This window comes from Triticum aestivum, chromosome 7A, assembly GCF_018294505.1.
Source record: "Triticum aestivum cultivar Chinese Spring chromosome 7A, IWGSC CS RefSeq v2.1, whole genome shotgun sequence".
Lineage (NCBI taxonomy): Eukaryota > Viridiplantae > Streptophyta > Magnoliopsida > Poales > Poaceae > Triticum > Triticum aestivum.
Genome location: NC_057812.1, coordinates 294,750,017 through 294,766,855, shown reverse-complemented (window position 1 = coordinate 294,766,855; position 16,839 = coordinate 294,750,017).

The following is a 16,839-nucleotide window of genomic DNA, read 5'->3' as shown; positions in this document are numbered from 1 at the left end:
CCTTATTATCATGAAAACTAGAAGAACATGCTTTCACAAAGCAATCTTTCTTAGCACGCATCCTAGCGGTTCTTTCTTTGCACTCATCAATGGAAATTCTCATGGCTTTGAGAGACTCATTGATATCATGCTTACGTGGAATGGATCTAAGTTTCAAAGAATCAACATCAAGAGAAATTCTATCAATGTACCTAGCTAACTCATCAATCTTAAGCATTTTTTCTTCAATCAAAGCATTGAAACTCTTTTGCGAAGTAATAAATTCTTTAATATTAGACTCAAAATCAGAGGGCGTCTTATTATAATTTCCATAAGAATTGTTGTAGGGATTACCATAATTATTAAAGGAATTACTAGGAAATGGCCTAGGATTAAAATTACCTCTATACGCGTTATTACCAAAATTGTTACTACCAACAAAATTCACATCCACAGATTCATTATTATTCTCAATAAAGGTAGACAAAGGCATATCATTAGGATCAGTAGGAGCACTCTTATTAGCAAACAATTTCATAAGTTCATCCATTTTTCCACTCAAAACATTAATTTCTTCAATTGCATGCACTTTTTACTAGTAGATCTTTCGGTGTGCCATTGAGAATAATTAACCATAATATTATCTAGGAGTTTGGTAGCTTCTCCTAAAGTGATTTCCATAAAAGTGCCTCCCACGGCCGAATCTAAAAGATTTCTGGAAGCAAAATTTAATCCAGCATAAAAATTCTGTATAATCATCCAAAGATTCAAACCATGTGTAGGGCAATTACGTATCATTAATTTCATCCTCTCCCAAGATTTTGCAACATGTTCATGATCAAGTTGCTTAAAATTCATAATATCGTTTCTAAGAGAGATAATCTTAGCGGGAGGAAAATACTTAGAGATAAAAGCATCTTTGCACTTATTCCATGAATCAATACTATTTTTAGGCAAAGATGAAAACCAAGCTTTAGCATGATCTCTAAGCGAAAACGGAAATAGCTTGAATTTAACAATATCATTGTCCACATCTTTCTTCTTTTGCATATCACATAAATCAACAAAGCTATTCAGATGAGTAGCGGCATCTTCACTAGGAAGGCCGGCGAATTGATCTTTCATGACAAGATTCAACAAAGCAGCATTAATTCCACAAGATTCAACATCGGTAAGAGGAGCAATTGGAGTGCTAAGAAAATAATTGTTGTTGGTATTGGTAATGTCACACAATTTAGTATTATCCTGAGCCATCGTCACAAGCAAGCAATCCAACACACAAGCAAACAAGAAACAGGCAAAAAGGCAAATAGCAAAATAGAAGGGGAACTGAAGGAGAGAGAGAGAGGAAAAGAGGGCGAATAAAACAGCAAGGGTGAAGTGGGGGAGAGGAAAACGAGAGGCAAATGGCAAATAATGTAATGCGAGGGATAAGAGTCTGTGATGGGTACTTGGTATGTCTTGACTTAGCAATGGCACCAGAAATGACTCGTTGTTGGGAGTCAAATCTTGACTTGACTTGGCGCGAATCTCCCCGGCACCGGCGCCAAAAATGGCTCGTTGACGGGAGATAAAATTTTGACTTGACTTGGCGCGAATCTCCCCGGCAACGGCACCAGAAATCCTTCTTGCTACCTCTTGAGCACTGCGTTGGTTTTCCCTTGAAGAGGAAAGGGTGATGCAGCAAAGTAGCGTAAGTATTTCCCTCAATTTTTGAGAACCAAGGTATTAATCCAGTAGGAGATCACGCTCAAGTCCCACGCACCTACACAAACAAATAAGAACCTCGCAACCAACGCAATAAAGGGGTTGTCAATCCCTTCACAGTCACTTACGAGAGTGAGATCTGATAGATATGATAAGATAATATTTTTGGTATTTTTATGATAAACATGCAAAGTAAAATAAAAGGCAAAAGAAATAACTAAGTATTGGAAGATTAATATGATGGAAGATAGACTCGGGGGCCATAGGTTTCACTAGTGGCTTCTCTCAAGAGCATAAGTATTACGGTGGGTAAAGAAATTACTGTCGAGCAATTGATAGAATTGAGCATAGTTATGAGAATATCTAGGTATGATCATGTATATAGGCAGCACGTCCGCGACAAGTAGACAGAAACGATTATGCATCTACTACTATTACACCACACATCAACCGCTATCCAGCATGCATCTGGAGTATTAAGTTCATAAGAACAGAGTAATGCTTTAAGGAAGATGACATGATGTAGAGGGATAAACTCATGCAATATGATATAAAACCCATCTTTTTATCCTCGATGGAAACAATACAATACGTGTCGGTTCCCTTTCTGTCACTGGGATCGAGCATCGCAAGATTGAACCCAAAGCTAAGCACTTCTCCCACTTCAAGAAAGATCAATCTAGTAGGCCAAACCAAACTGATAATTCGAAGAGACTTGCAAAGATAAACCAATCATACATAAAAGAATTCAGAGGAGAATCAAATATTGTTCATAGATAATCTAGATCATAAACCCACAATTCATCGGATCTCGACAAACACACCGCGAAAGAAGATTACATCGAATAGATCTCCAAGAGAATCGAGGAGAACTTTGTATTGAGATCCAAAGAGAGAGAAGAAGCCATCTAACTAATAACTATGGACCCGTAGGTCTGAAGTAAACTACTCACACATCACCTGAGAGGCCATGGAGTTGATGTAGAGGCCCTCCATGATCAATGCCCCCTTCGGTGGAGCTCCGGAAAAGGCCCCGAGATGGGATCTCACGGGTACAGAAGGTTGCGACACTGGAATTAGGTTTTCATGGTGCTCCTGGATGTTTGGGGAGTATGTGGATATATATAGGAGGAAGAGGTACGTCGGTGGAGCAACAGAGGGCCCACGAGGGTGGAGGGCACGCCCAGGGGGGTAGGCGTGCCCCCCTGCCCCGTGGCTTCCTCCGTTGTTTCTTGACACCCACTCCAAGTCTCCTGGATCATGTTTGTTGAGAAAGTCACATTCCCGAAGGTTTCATTCCGTTTGGACTCCGTTTGATATTCCTTTTCTTCGAAACCCTAAAATAGGCAAAAAAAATAGCAATTTGGGCTGGGCCTCCGGTTAGTAGGTTAGTCCCAAAAATGATATAAAAGTGTAAAATAAAGCCCATTGACATCCAAAATAGATAATATAATAGCATGGAGCAATAAAAAATTATAGATGCGTTGGAGACGTATCATGGTCCTATTGGGTTTGCATTAAGAAACATGTTAGTTACTGCCCTCCATCGGGGTGAGGCATATTTCCTCGCAATCCCTCTTCCTATTTCGTTCTGTATGTTCCCAAATTGGTTATAAAATAATGGAGAGTGTATATATGTTCATTATCTACCTTCCTAACTAGTACATATAAGTTGTATTTGTTCGAATAAGTTACTATTAATTTAAAGATCATGGGCGCCTGAGTCACACAAACTTAACAAATTAGCCATAAATTTTCTAAATTATTGCATGAAATGTTTAGATAGCTTGATACCAAGTTGTTATCTTTATGCTTATCCTCCTTTCCTGAGTTTCGCATGTTTTCTCTGTAGATGCAGAGTAGCAGCGCAACACTCATTCTTTAGGCGATGTATCTTCATCTGGTTCGGACAACCCTAGGTCTTTAGCAGATGGTGAGGAATCAAGTAATTAATCTGGAACGGGATAGAGCTACAACAATTACCCTTCCAGTCAAGACACGGAGGAACTCTCCAAGGAAACCCACACACTAGCCTAAAGGTGTATATGAAGTAACCGACATCTATTTAAAGTCTTGGGCTCCAGGTAAACCAGATAAAGCATGCACGAGGTTCAGGAGTGTGTGTGGATTTGTTGGCAGGGCAAGGCTCAACATTAATCTGCCGGGGTTTAGGAAGGCTGACACAGAAACACCACAAAGGATAGTCTGAGAGATCATGGATCACTTCAACGTTCCAGAGAAATGGATAATGCAGGTGGAACACGGTGCACTGAAGAAGGCTAGGGATGCTTGGAGAAACTGGAAGCACGTGTTGTACAAGAAGTACTTGAGTGAAGGAAAGGACCCAATCCCCGCATACCCCCAAATCACAAAGGCAGACTAGGCAGAGTTCAAAAGGGTCAGGGCAACTATAGAGTTTTCTAATAAGAGTGCCAAGCAATCGGAACTTCAGAAGAGGAACACACACCCCCACCGGGATACTACAACATGAAACTGATATGGGAGCAGGAGGACAAAGAAGCATTAGCTGCGGGTGGGAAACTGGCCTTTAGTGAAATCAGGGGCAAATGCGCTAGAGACTACTTGCGGGCACATGCAAGGAGGAATGATGATGGAACTTATTACTTTGAAAACTCACATGACGAAAAATTGTATCGCGTGATGTTAAAGGCTTCTGAGATCCTTGGAAGGTTCTACAGGAACTCAGGGCCATGTGGCATTCTGTCCGATGCTCTAGAAACAAGAGAGCCCCCTAGCCGTGCAAGGGGTATAGGTGTTAATGTCCCGCACAAGAGGGCTTTCACACTCAACAAAGAAGAGAGGCTCAGCATGAAAAAAGCGAGGAGTGAAATGAAGCAGAATGAATTGTATGAAAGGTTGAGGAAGGACATGTATCCAACTGTTCGAAAGGAAATTGAGGAGTCAATGATGATGCATAAGACTCTAACACTGACAGATAGCCAATAGATGGAAGGGGAGGCGGGCATGGAGGATGTTGGTTATTGCGCGACAACACCGCACAAGAGTAGCTATGCATCAGTTGACCCCCAGCGATACTGAGACTGCAGCTGCTCATGATGATGCTATGTCTGGTCTATCTGGAATGAAAGACAGACTGAAGGGCATGCTTACACATTATGAAGGTACATTAGAATTGCGACAGCCTGGGTTTGCCCACCCTTCTTGGAAGAGGGCCTCTTGTTGGACAATGTGCCATTGAAGCCGGGCTGTGTGAAGTGCTACGTGACTGAAGTAAATCCTGGATTCAATGAATTTTCCTTAAAGAATGTCCTAGGGGACTTTAATGAGCATAGGACCTTGGGAGAAACACTGTTACACCACATCCAGTGGCCACGAAAGGAAATAGACTTCATGGATGAGATCCCTGAAGCCCCGCCAAGAGCAACCAATGTCGCCCTTCAACCGGTGATGGTCTCCTTGCCACAACAACTCTTGCATGCTTCCCCCAAGGAACCTAATACTTGTAATCCAACGGCCGATGCATCAACCTGTGATCAGCCCGCCTGACTTTGTACCGTACATGTCATGTCATCGTCCGCCCCAGAGCAGCCAGTGGCAAGGCCTACAACTGCTGAAGACGCACCACCGGTTCAGATGCCGCAGAAGCAGCAAGGGGAGACCCAACTACACCACATGCTCAGCAGATCAACTTGGTGGAATGGACTGCTAAGCAGTCTGATGCTTCAGAACCGCCTGCTAAGCAGTTTGTAGGTACAGAACCAACTGCTCATCAGTTCGTCGGTCCGCAGCCACGTGATCAACGTACCAATGCATGAGCACTGCCTGCTCAGCAAACCAACGTGTTAGCACGACCTCCTCGGCACACTGACAAGTTGGCACCACCTGCGTAGAAACCCGACATAGCTTCAACACATGGTCAGCAGTCTAATGCCTCTGCTCCTACAGCCCAGTAGTCCATCATAGCAGCACTACCAGCTCAGCAGTCTAGCATAGCTAAACCATCTGCTAAGCAGTCCGTCAAAGCTTTACCGCTTGCTCCGCAGTCTGCCTTTCAGCCATCCAGACCTTGGACCAGAAGTGCTAAGTACCAAGAAATAAGCGGGCAAAAAGGTTGCACCCGTGAGGAAGCACGCCCCGAGAGCGAAGAGGAAAGAGAACGATTGCCTCTTACTTAAAGCACTCATCGCCCAAAACCAAATTAACAACAAGTTGTTCGAATTGGAGAGTAATATTCTTTATGACGGCATGAATGATGCAGAAATAGATTTGGTGCTTGTTAGAAATAAAGCAGACGTACTTGAAGCACGCAATTATGTCCATGTCCAGCCATTTCTTGTTGGCGAATATGTTGATGAGTCCAGCTCCAGTTGCCGCGAGTTACATAAATATTGCATGGATCAAATGTTAGCAGGTCATCATGTTCTTCTAGTCTGCGGTAATAGAGATCATTTTCGGCACGATGCTGGTTCCATCAGTGTGAATTTTGAGGACTTACATCTCTTCTTCAACTTCAACGAGCTCGATGCCACTCTTGTTAGATGCCTGACTTTGTAAGTACTTAACAAACTCTGATCAACTTCTCCATACAAGGTTGTAAATGATAAACGGGTAACTGCATCTTATTCCTCTCAGGGGATTGAATGCACATAGAAGAAAAAGGGAGTGTGTGTATTTCATAGATCCTTCATTAGAAAATGGCACAACATTACATGGTAAGGATCAACGGGAGTGGGCCATTAACACGATCACCCATATCTTCAAAAACACATCCCATGCAGAATCATTTCTCTGGCCATGTCATGAACGGTAAGTCAAATAAACAACCATGCATACACTAATTGTCTTTCAGATTTCGACATAATTCATAAGTTCATCGCTTTCTTAATATGTAGCAATAACTGGATCTTGGTATTCATTATTCCAAACAAGAACACAATTTACTACATGGATTCTCCTAGAGAGTCAACAAACGCTCAGGATCTGATGCATCTTCAGCAATTCATGGATAGGTATTGAATTCTACGATGTTGAAATTAATTTGCATTCATATTTGGTTCAATAATTGATGTTGTCAAAATTCATCTTCATCTGTAGTGTGCTCGCATTGTGGAAAACTAAACCAGGGAACCTGTTCAAGAGGGAATTACCTCTGGAGCATGAGATCGTTTCTCCAGTAACACACCGAAATATGTTATTTTTAGAAAATGTATCCAATAGTATGTAAATACCTTTTTCTTATGCTAATCAAATGTTCAAGCTTCTAAATAAACCTCTTTCTATTTCTGTCCAAAGAAAAAAATACATCTAACATCGGTTAGGTTATTCCTAACAGGACAAATACATGACTAATTCTGTACAAAATATTTTTGTGTCCTCAGCAACAAGCAGGGACCAACCTTTGTGGATACTATGTTTGCAGACACATGATCTCCATCTGCAAATCTGCTGATAGTTGCGAAGATGCTTGCGAATCAGTACCAATAAGTCTATCTTAATTAATATCTTCTACTCCACTCATATGGCACATTCTGATCTTTAAAATACCGCAGCTCATCTTAGAACTGAGGACCCCTGAACCGCTCCCCATTGGTGAATTGATGATGGTTTGGAGATTTATCAGCAACTTCTTCCTGAATCACTAAATCAATCCCACTGGTGATAATGAAGATTTCAGCATGCCGTCTCCTAAAACATTGAGTAGGAGTTAGACGCTAAACATATATGCATGGATCCATTATTTTCCATCTGACGAGGTCTTCGTATTTCGTACACTATGATTAATTATGTAATGCATATATATGTTGACAAATCATTGGAATTTAGCTACAATTTGTTCAACTGCAATTGCTGTGAAATCTGATGAATGTTCTTCCTATGGACACTATTTGTGCAATAGCATATTATGGCAAATTTTCTTTTCGCATGCCGATTTAAATGGTATATTTTTGCTTCAACCAGGCAATTGCTCCGCACACGACTCAACTAAATGAGTGTGTGCAATCCACATCGGAAAGCATACTCAATCGCAGCAGAACCATCGGTGATACACATCAGATCTCAAACGATTTGCAGCACTACTACGTGTGCGTAGGGGCTCCAGAACCATTTGTGATACCACATTATCGCACACGAGAGCTCAGAGTAAACTGTGCCCAATGTAAAATACAATCCCAGTCGTAAATTTTTCAGGAAACGTGTGGGATCCCAAACGAAAAGCACACATCACTCTTACCACAATCGTCGGTGATATACAACGAATCACAAATGGTTGCAGCACTTGCGTGTGTGCGAAGGGGCTCATGAACCATTTGTGATAGAAAATTATCGCACACAGTAACTATTCGGAAACGTGTGCGATGGAGTCATGCATGGCAGATGAGTTCCTCAGAAAACTCATATGCGATGGGGCTCATATCGCACACAGTCTATATGTTGGCTTGTGTGCCTTACATACTGTTTCCCAAATAGTTCATTACGACACACCGTTTGGTTTTACCGTGTCATTAGAAACATTTAATCACCGATCCCACACGTGTGACGGAACTTGGTGTGTGCTGCATCGCATACAATTACATTTGGCAAGGCCTTTGCATCATGGCTCCCTATCCTTGATGGTTTTTGGGTCGTGTGGGAAGGACCCCCCTGAGGAAGTCCTGGATTAGGGAGTCCCCGGGCGTCCGGGCTATGTGACATGGGCCGGACTGGTGGGACGAGAGCATACAAGATAGAAGGCTTCCCCCATGTTCGGATGGGACTCTCCTTGGCGTTCGGATATGAAGATTCCTTTATCTGTAAACCGGCTCTGTACAAACCCTAGCCCTCTCCGGTATCTATATAAACCAGAGGACTTAGTCCATAGAGGCGGTCATAGTCATAATCATATAGGCTAGACATCTAGGGTTTAGCCATTACGATCTCGAGGTAGATCAACTCTTGTAACCCCTATACTCATCAAAGTCAATCAAGCAGGACGTAGGGTTTTACCTCCATCAAGAGGGCCCAAACCTGGGTAAACATTGTGTCCCCTGCCTCCATTTACCTTCGATCCTTAGACGCACAGTTCGGGACCCCCTACCCGAGATCTGCCGGTTTTGACACCAACATTGGTGCTTTCATTGAGAGTTCCTTTGTGATGTTGACGAAGCATTCGATGGCTCGTTCGATCATCCACAATAATGCTGCTTCGGGGGAGATTTTCCCTCTGGGCCAAATTTTTGTATTCGGCGGCCTCGCGCTGTGTGCCAATTCGATTGGCCACCTCGAGCAGATTGACAGCTACGCCTCTGGTAACCAGATCAATTTCAAGAACCTAAATTATGTCGCTGATATCCGAGGAGATTTGATCATCGAAGGATTTGCAATTGCCGCTCTGGTCTCAGATCCAGAGCAGGCCGACAGGTCCGAAGACGGGAGCCGAGAGCCCGCCGGACTCTCTGCACTTATGGAGCTTGCCACCGGAGAAGCACCGGACACTCCGCCGGACTCTAGGTCTGAACTCTCGAGGTCCGTGTCAAGCGGGCGCTACCAGGAGGCTCCAACTCCGGACAGCCCCACGGACCCTCGTTTCTCAGTCCAATCCCCTCCTTTAAATGAGGCGCTGGACTTAATGCGATCACTCACCATTACGGAAGGATCGCTTCTGAATTATGCCCAGCCCAGACTAGGGGCTGAGGGCGGGGAATTTTACGTCCCACCACCACCCACTTCATAGCCATTGTCAAATATCTAACTCACATGCTAGATTGCACCTCCGAAGACATCGATGGTACGGACAACGATGTCGGAGACGAACAAGGCCAAAACCCTCTGTTTACTGGACGATGGACGGCCACCTCCACACACGACATGTACAAGGTGGACACACCCAAAGAGGATGGCAACAACGGCAATAAGGATCCGGTCGAGGACAAGCCTACCGAAGCCCCTCTAAAGCATCGACATCAGCGGCACCACTCAAAATCGCATCGCGACAAAGACGGCAATACCGGCACTGAAGACAATAATACTCCAGAGAATGTCGAAGACCCCGAAGCCCCTGTCGAGCCAACATCTGAAAAAGATGATTGGGAGGATGGGCAAGTTAATCCACATGATCCTATCGGGAACAAAGTCTTGGAAGACAGTAATTAACTACCGATCTCCGAAGAGGATGTGAGCCCCGGTGATGAAGATCGTGCCGGAGGAACCCCTCGAACAGGAACGCTTCAAACGCCGGTTAATTGCCACTGCAAGAAGCCTGAAAAGGAAGCAGCAGCAGCTTCGAGCTGATCAGGATCTACTGAATGACAGATGGACTAACGTCCTGGCTGTCGAAGAATACAGCCTCGAATGCCCAACTAAGAGTTACCCAAAGTCCAAGCTACTGCTGCAATTTGATGACGAGGCCCTTGAGCCCACATTGCTAAAGAATAGAACTGTTGACGAGCCCGACCGGACGCCACATGGACGAGACATACCAGCCGAGCACCAGCCCACGCCACCCCGCCCTCAGGGCAAGGAGGTAACGACCCCGAGCTATACCTATGACTTACGCAAGGACCTTCACAATAGAGCCGATCTGACGAGATCAATCTATGGATCGAGGGGGCGTGCTCCAACACACGAGGGCGGCCTTCAGACTTGGCGGGACAGACACAACCTCGCACAGGCCGAAAACCGCATACGCCCCCCGTACAAATTATGCCGCGATGTCGCGGTGCTCCTTGCCTGCAGGCGGTCCCTCGGTTACCAGCTTGACAGTGTTCATCTTCGCCCACTGTACCTTAACGCGGGCGAAGGCCATCCGGGCACCTTCGATATAGGTCGACCGCTTTATGGTATCAAGCCGGGGGCAGGCACTGACAAGCCGCTTCACGAGCCTGAAGTAACTGCCGGGTATGGGCTCGATGGGCCAGAGACGGATTATAATGTCCCTCATAGCTAATCCAGCCACCCTATACAGTTCGGTCAACTATTTTAGCTGATCGTTGAGGGGCACCGGATGCTCTGGTGCAAGGTACTGTGAGCATAACAGCTTCTCCGTCGAGCTCCCCTCTTCGGCTCAGAAGAACTCCGCAGCATCAACAATACTCCGGGGCAGATCCGCAAACGCTCCTGGAGAACTCCAAACCCGGGTCAGTAAGAGGTACCTTCTCCTCACAAATTTGCTCTGCATAATAAAGGCCTTACCCGCCGCAATCTTCTTGGCCTCCTGAATATCCTGCCAGGCGCCTTGGGCTTCAACCCGGGCCTCTTGCACGCTCTGGAGGGCCTTAGCAAGTTCGTCATCTTGACCCGTAATCTTGCGTTCCAAGGACTCACATTTGTTTATGGCATCCTGGAGCTCTTGCTGGATTTCCTCCACCCGTGATTCATGCTTCTGGCGGGTGGCTCGTTCCCCCTCTGCCTCCTTCTTGGCCTCGGCCAGTGTGTTCTTTAGGGCCTCGACCTCAGACGCGCCAGCTATAAGCATAATCAAAAAAAATCAGCAAGATAATAAACCAACAAGTCATATCATTTCAAATGCGAAAAAGTACCACATACCTTGCTTCTCCTCCAACTATTTGTTGGTGTGGATGAGCTCTTCATCGGCCTGCTCCAGCCTCCACTTTAGTTTAGATATCTCAGTGGAATGAGCGGTGGCCGCTAACTTCGAAGCATGTTTGTTCAAATAGACATATATGGTCATCTCCTGCGAAATATTCGATCCTATGTTCGGCTTTTCTTCGTGAACGCTGAAAAGAGTCTCAGGGGCTATTGACTATGCACAGGCATTCTTTTTATAGTTAATAAAGATTACATCACGTACCTCAAAGCCTGTTAGAAGGCTAGTATAGGCCTCGTTCAATACGCTTTTAGCGGATCGAACCTTTTCAACCATCGTATCCATAAGGGCACGATGTTCCTCAACAATGGAGGCGCTCTGAAGCACTTCCATCGGAGTGTCCGGCGCCTCCGGATTAACAAAGGTCACCGATGGAGTTGGCGCACCCCCTTCTTTCGAAGGAGGCTGCTCGCCTGATTCCGGAGCCGTATCGGCCTCCGGAATTATATTCGGTTGGGGGGTGAATTGGGCATGGCCCCTGTCGCTGGCCTCCATGGGGGTCGGTTCCCCCATGTTTTCAGCAGCAGAGGTATTACCCTCTAGCGCTGCCTTGACGACTTCCGGCACCTCTCCATGGCCTGGAAAGGTCCCTCGGGACAACACTTTGGTGTTGTCCATAGCAGGGGGTATGGACACCGGCGGAGGCGACTCACTCTCCATCATGTGTGAGCCCAGCGAATTCCCAGAAGACAATGATTGCCAGGGGAGATCGCGAGCCGGACTACAATACATGATTCTGTGTGTTAGGATCACAAGGCATAAAGCCGGATACATACATTATCCTTAAATACTTACGATTCGGCCGAAGGCTTCGGCCAGGGGTTCCATTCAGTACGGCTTCGGCGTCCGATTCTGAATTGTCTGAAAGGGAGAGTTTCCCCTTCTTGGACGCTTCCGCCTCTAGATCTATGGAAGCTCACCTTTTCTTCTTTCCCCCTTGGGGGGAGAATTGTGCTCCTCTTCCTCCTCGTCTTCATCATGGGAGGAGAGAGCTTCGGTGTCTTCGGATGATATGTCTGAAGCACCTTTTTGGCGAAGGCCACTCCGGACCTCCTTGCCCTTCTTCTTGGCCTTCTTTTTCGGCGCCTGGTACGGCACCAGAACTAGCATCTTCGTCAGAAGAGGAATAGCTGGGTCTTCGGGCAGGGGAGCCGGACACTTGATTCGCTTTGCCTTCTTCGTCCAGTCCTAGGGGACAAGAGGAAAGGTTTAAACTTACTCCTTGGATCTTTGGATCAAGGACATGATTAGAAAGCTGAAAAACTCACTAGAGTGGCTGGATGAGCACAGTCGTGGCCGAGGTCTTCGGTTGTCAGCGGCCACGTCTTTTGGGTCTTAAAAAGCAGCTTCCATATCTCTTCGTGCTTCGTGCCGAAGAACCGCTGCAAGGTCTGGGGACTTGCCGGATCAAACTCCCACATTTGGAGAGTCCGGCGTTGGTAGGGGAGAATCCGGCGAAATATCATCACCTGGATCACACTGGCAAGGCTGGTGTTCTTGTCCACCATGCTCTTGACGCACTTTTGCAGTGTCATGACCTCATCGGATAACGCCCAATCTAGGCCCTTCTTGAGCCATGATGTGAGCCGCATTGGTGGACCGGTTTTCAACTCAGGAGTGGCGGCCCATGAGGCGTCGCGAGGTTCCGTAATGTAGAACCACTCCTGCTGCCACCCCTTCACGGTCTCCACGAAGGTCCCCTTAGGCCAGGTGACGTTAGGGAGCTTTCTCACCATGGCGCCGCCGCACTCCGCGTGTTGACCCTCGACCACCTTCGGCTTCACGTTGAAGACCTTGAGCCATAGGCCGAAGTGGGGGGATGCGGAGGAACGCCTCGCACACGACAATGAACACTGAGATGTTGAGGAACGAATTTGGGGCTAGATCATGGAAACCTAGCCCATAATAGTACATGAGTCCGCGAACGAAAGGGTGAAGAGGAAACCCTAGCCCACGAAGAAAGTGGGGAATGAATACTACCCTCTCATTAGGCTCTGGTGTGGGAATGATCTGTTTTTTGGCAGGAAGCCGATGGACGATTTCCTTGGCTAAATACCCCGCTTCCTGGAGTTCTTTGATGTGCTCCTCCGTGACGGAGGAGGCCATCCACTTGCCCTGTGCTCCAAATCCAGACATGGTTGGAAGCATTTGCTGGGAACGTAAAGGATTGAAGCTTGGGCGCTAGAGCTCGAGAGTAGATGGGCTGAGGAAGAAGAAGGCGTGGGGTAAAAAGGTGGATCTTTATCTTCTTATAAAGGCAGTGAATGCCGAACGTCCCCCCACGAAGCCTTAAAACTCGCCTATTCCCCAAGAGTAGTGCGAGTGGCACGGTTGGGTTACCCAAATCCGTATTGATGAGAATCCGCAATAAGGGGACACGATCTCTGTTTGACAAGACGTGTCAATGAATACCGCATCTCGAAACACGAAGCGGGAGGCTGGAAAACGGTTCAAAATAATAATAAGGCCGAAACACAATACCTCACTGAAAAAGTTGTCAGAAGACATAACCTATTTTTTGTTTGAAGTATTTTGCCTTCGTGGTCCAGGGTTGTAACTATTGTACAGAGTCGGATATAGTCCTTTTGATCAACTACTTTGGAGTATTCAGAGGGGGAACCCGCCTTGCAATGCCGAAGACAATCTACGCGCCGGACACATCGTCATTGAAGCCTGGTCCAGGGGCTACTGAGGGAGTCCTGGATTAGGGGGTCCCTGGGCGTCCGGGCTATGTGACGTGGGCCGGACTAGTGGACCGAGAGCATGCAAGATAGAAGGCTTCCCCCGTGTCCGGATGGGACTCTCCTTGGCGTGGAAGGCAAGCTTGGCATTTGGATATGAAGATTCCTTTCTCTGTAAACTGACTCTATACAAACCCTAGCCCTCTCAAGTATCTATATAAATCAAAGGGTTTAGTCCGTAGAGGCAGTCATAATCATATAGGCTAGACATCTAGGGTTTAGCCATTACGATCTCGAGGTAGATCAACTCTTGTAACCCCTATACTCATCAAAGTCAATCAAGCAGGACGTAGGGTTTTACCTCCATCATGAGGGCCCGAACCTGGGTAAACATTGTGTCCCCTGCCTCCTGTTACCTTCGATCCTTAGACGCACATTTCTGGACCCCCTGCCCGAGATCTGCCGGTTTTGACACCGCAACCCCCACTATCGCACACACTCACTTGGCGATGATTTAGAATGTCGTCGCGGAAAGGGTTAAAAACCGTTTGTATAGCAGCTCGTTGTACCAATGTATACCCATGGACCCCATTTGTCATCCACTAGGGCTAGATCCTAGTGGGTACAAATGTATTTTCTGTTTAAATTGAAATAAATATTAATTTCAGAATATAGATAAAACTTTGAAAATTAATATAAAATATTCTGTAACTTGGATGAAAATACTTTATACATGAAAGTTGCTCAAAAAAATGTGACGATTTCGGATACGCCCTCCGTTCATCTGTCACGTGCCTCTATCATAGTGAACTTGGAACCGCGCCCCTCCATTTCATCTGTCCGAAAATGCCTAACACATGGAATGCTTTCCCGGATGTACCCCCCACAGGTCACACCTAGCACCACTTATTGCCATGTCATGCATCGTTATGCATATGTTTGCATTGTATTCATTGTTTCTTCCCCCTCTTCTCTCTGTTAGACACCGATACTGACATCGCTGCTCCCAACGTCGACTACACTCCTGATGACCCGTCCTTCTCCGCAGAGCTTCCAAGCAAGAAAAAGCTCCTTGATCATCCCGATATCGCCTACTCCTTCTCTCTACCGCTTGCATTAGACTAGTGTAGTTGTTACTGTTTCATTGGTTTGATCCTATACTTCCGCATAGCCTGTCTTTGCTACTACTTTTGATACTCTGCCTACAATCCTAAATGCTTAGTATATGATGCTAGTATTCCATAAGTGGCCCTACATTATTCTCCGTCTGCCATCTATACTATCGGGCCATGATCACGTCGGGTGGTGATCACGGGTATATACACACTATACATGAGACATGTGGTGACTAAAGTCGGGTCGACTCGTAGAGTACCCGCGAGTGATCCATGGACTGGGGCTGAAAGGACATGTTTCCCGATGACCCTCTGAGTGGATCTTTGTGGTGGAGCGACAAGGTAGGTTGAGACACCCAGGAGAGAGGTGGGCCTGGTCCCTAGTTGTTGTTCACGAATATTTCATAATAACACGCCTAACGAGTTTGGATATTTGATCTAAGTTGGTCGTTGACCATATACGCACTAACCGCCACATGGGACAAGATATGGGCAACCGGTATCGTAGTATCAATCGAAGCTTTTCAGACGTCAGCGACTCAGTGGTGCGCACCCGGCTGGTCTACGTAAGCACCTGCCTTTGTAATGGAGGTCACCAGGACTGATCCCGGCCACCCACGCAACATGCAGGAGTGCAAAGGGAAATGGGCCCAAGACCCCTGCGCTTAGGATGTAGACCGGCGTGCTGGCCTCTCTGTTGAGCCTAGGTAGGGTTGCGACGTGTTGATCTTCCGAGGCTAGACATGACCCAGGAAAGTGTGCCCGGCCAGAGTGATCGAGCGTGTCGGGGAATGCGGTGCACCCCTGCATGGAAGTTTATCTATTTGAATAGCCGTGTCCACGGTAACAGGACGCTTGGAGTTGTATTCCGACCTCTTACAACTAAAATCGGATACTTAATAAAACACACCTCCTCAAGTGCCAGATACAACCCGGTGATCGCTCTCTCACAGGTTGTTGTGGAGAGGATCGTTGGGTAGGATTATGCTATACGATCTTACTTGATGTTATACTTGCTACTCTCTTCTATATGCTTCAAGATGGAGGCTGCCAGAAGCGTAGTCTTCAATAGGACTAGCTTCTCCCCCTCTTATTCCAGCATTATGTAGTTTAGTACATAGATACTACCCCTTTATTGATACTGATGCATATGTAGTGTATATCTGATGTCAGTCTTGCGAGTACTTCAGATGAGTACTCATGGTTGCTTTGCTACCTCTTTTTCCCCTATACCTAGTTGCGGCGATCAGTTGACGGAGCCCTGGAGCCAGCTGCCCCCGCCGACGACTACTACTACCTGAGGGTGCCTACTACTATGTGCAGGCCATCACCGACTAGGAGTAGTTAGGAGGATCCCAGGCAGGAGGCCTTCGCCTCTTCGATCTGTATCCATGTTTGTGCTAGCCATCTTATGGAACCTTGTTTAACTCTATGTCTGTACTCAGATATTGTTGCTTCCACTGACTCCTTTATGTTCAAGCTTATGTATTCGAGCCCTCAAGGCCCCTGGCTTGTAATATAAAGCTTGTATGACTTTAAATTGTGTCTAGAGTTGTGTTGTGATAGAGTCTTTGATCTTGATCGTACACATTTGTGTGTATGATTGAATCGAGGGTGTCACACCAACGATATGCATTTGATATTCTAAATACAAATATTTTTATCACTAAAAAGGTCAAGTTTGCAAAGTTTGATTGTTTAAAAGATCTATATGCACTACATTATGGAATGGAGGGGGTACCTTTTAGGTCTCATACCTTCATGCTTTTTATTTTTGCTAATTTTGCGTACT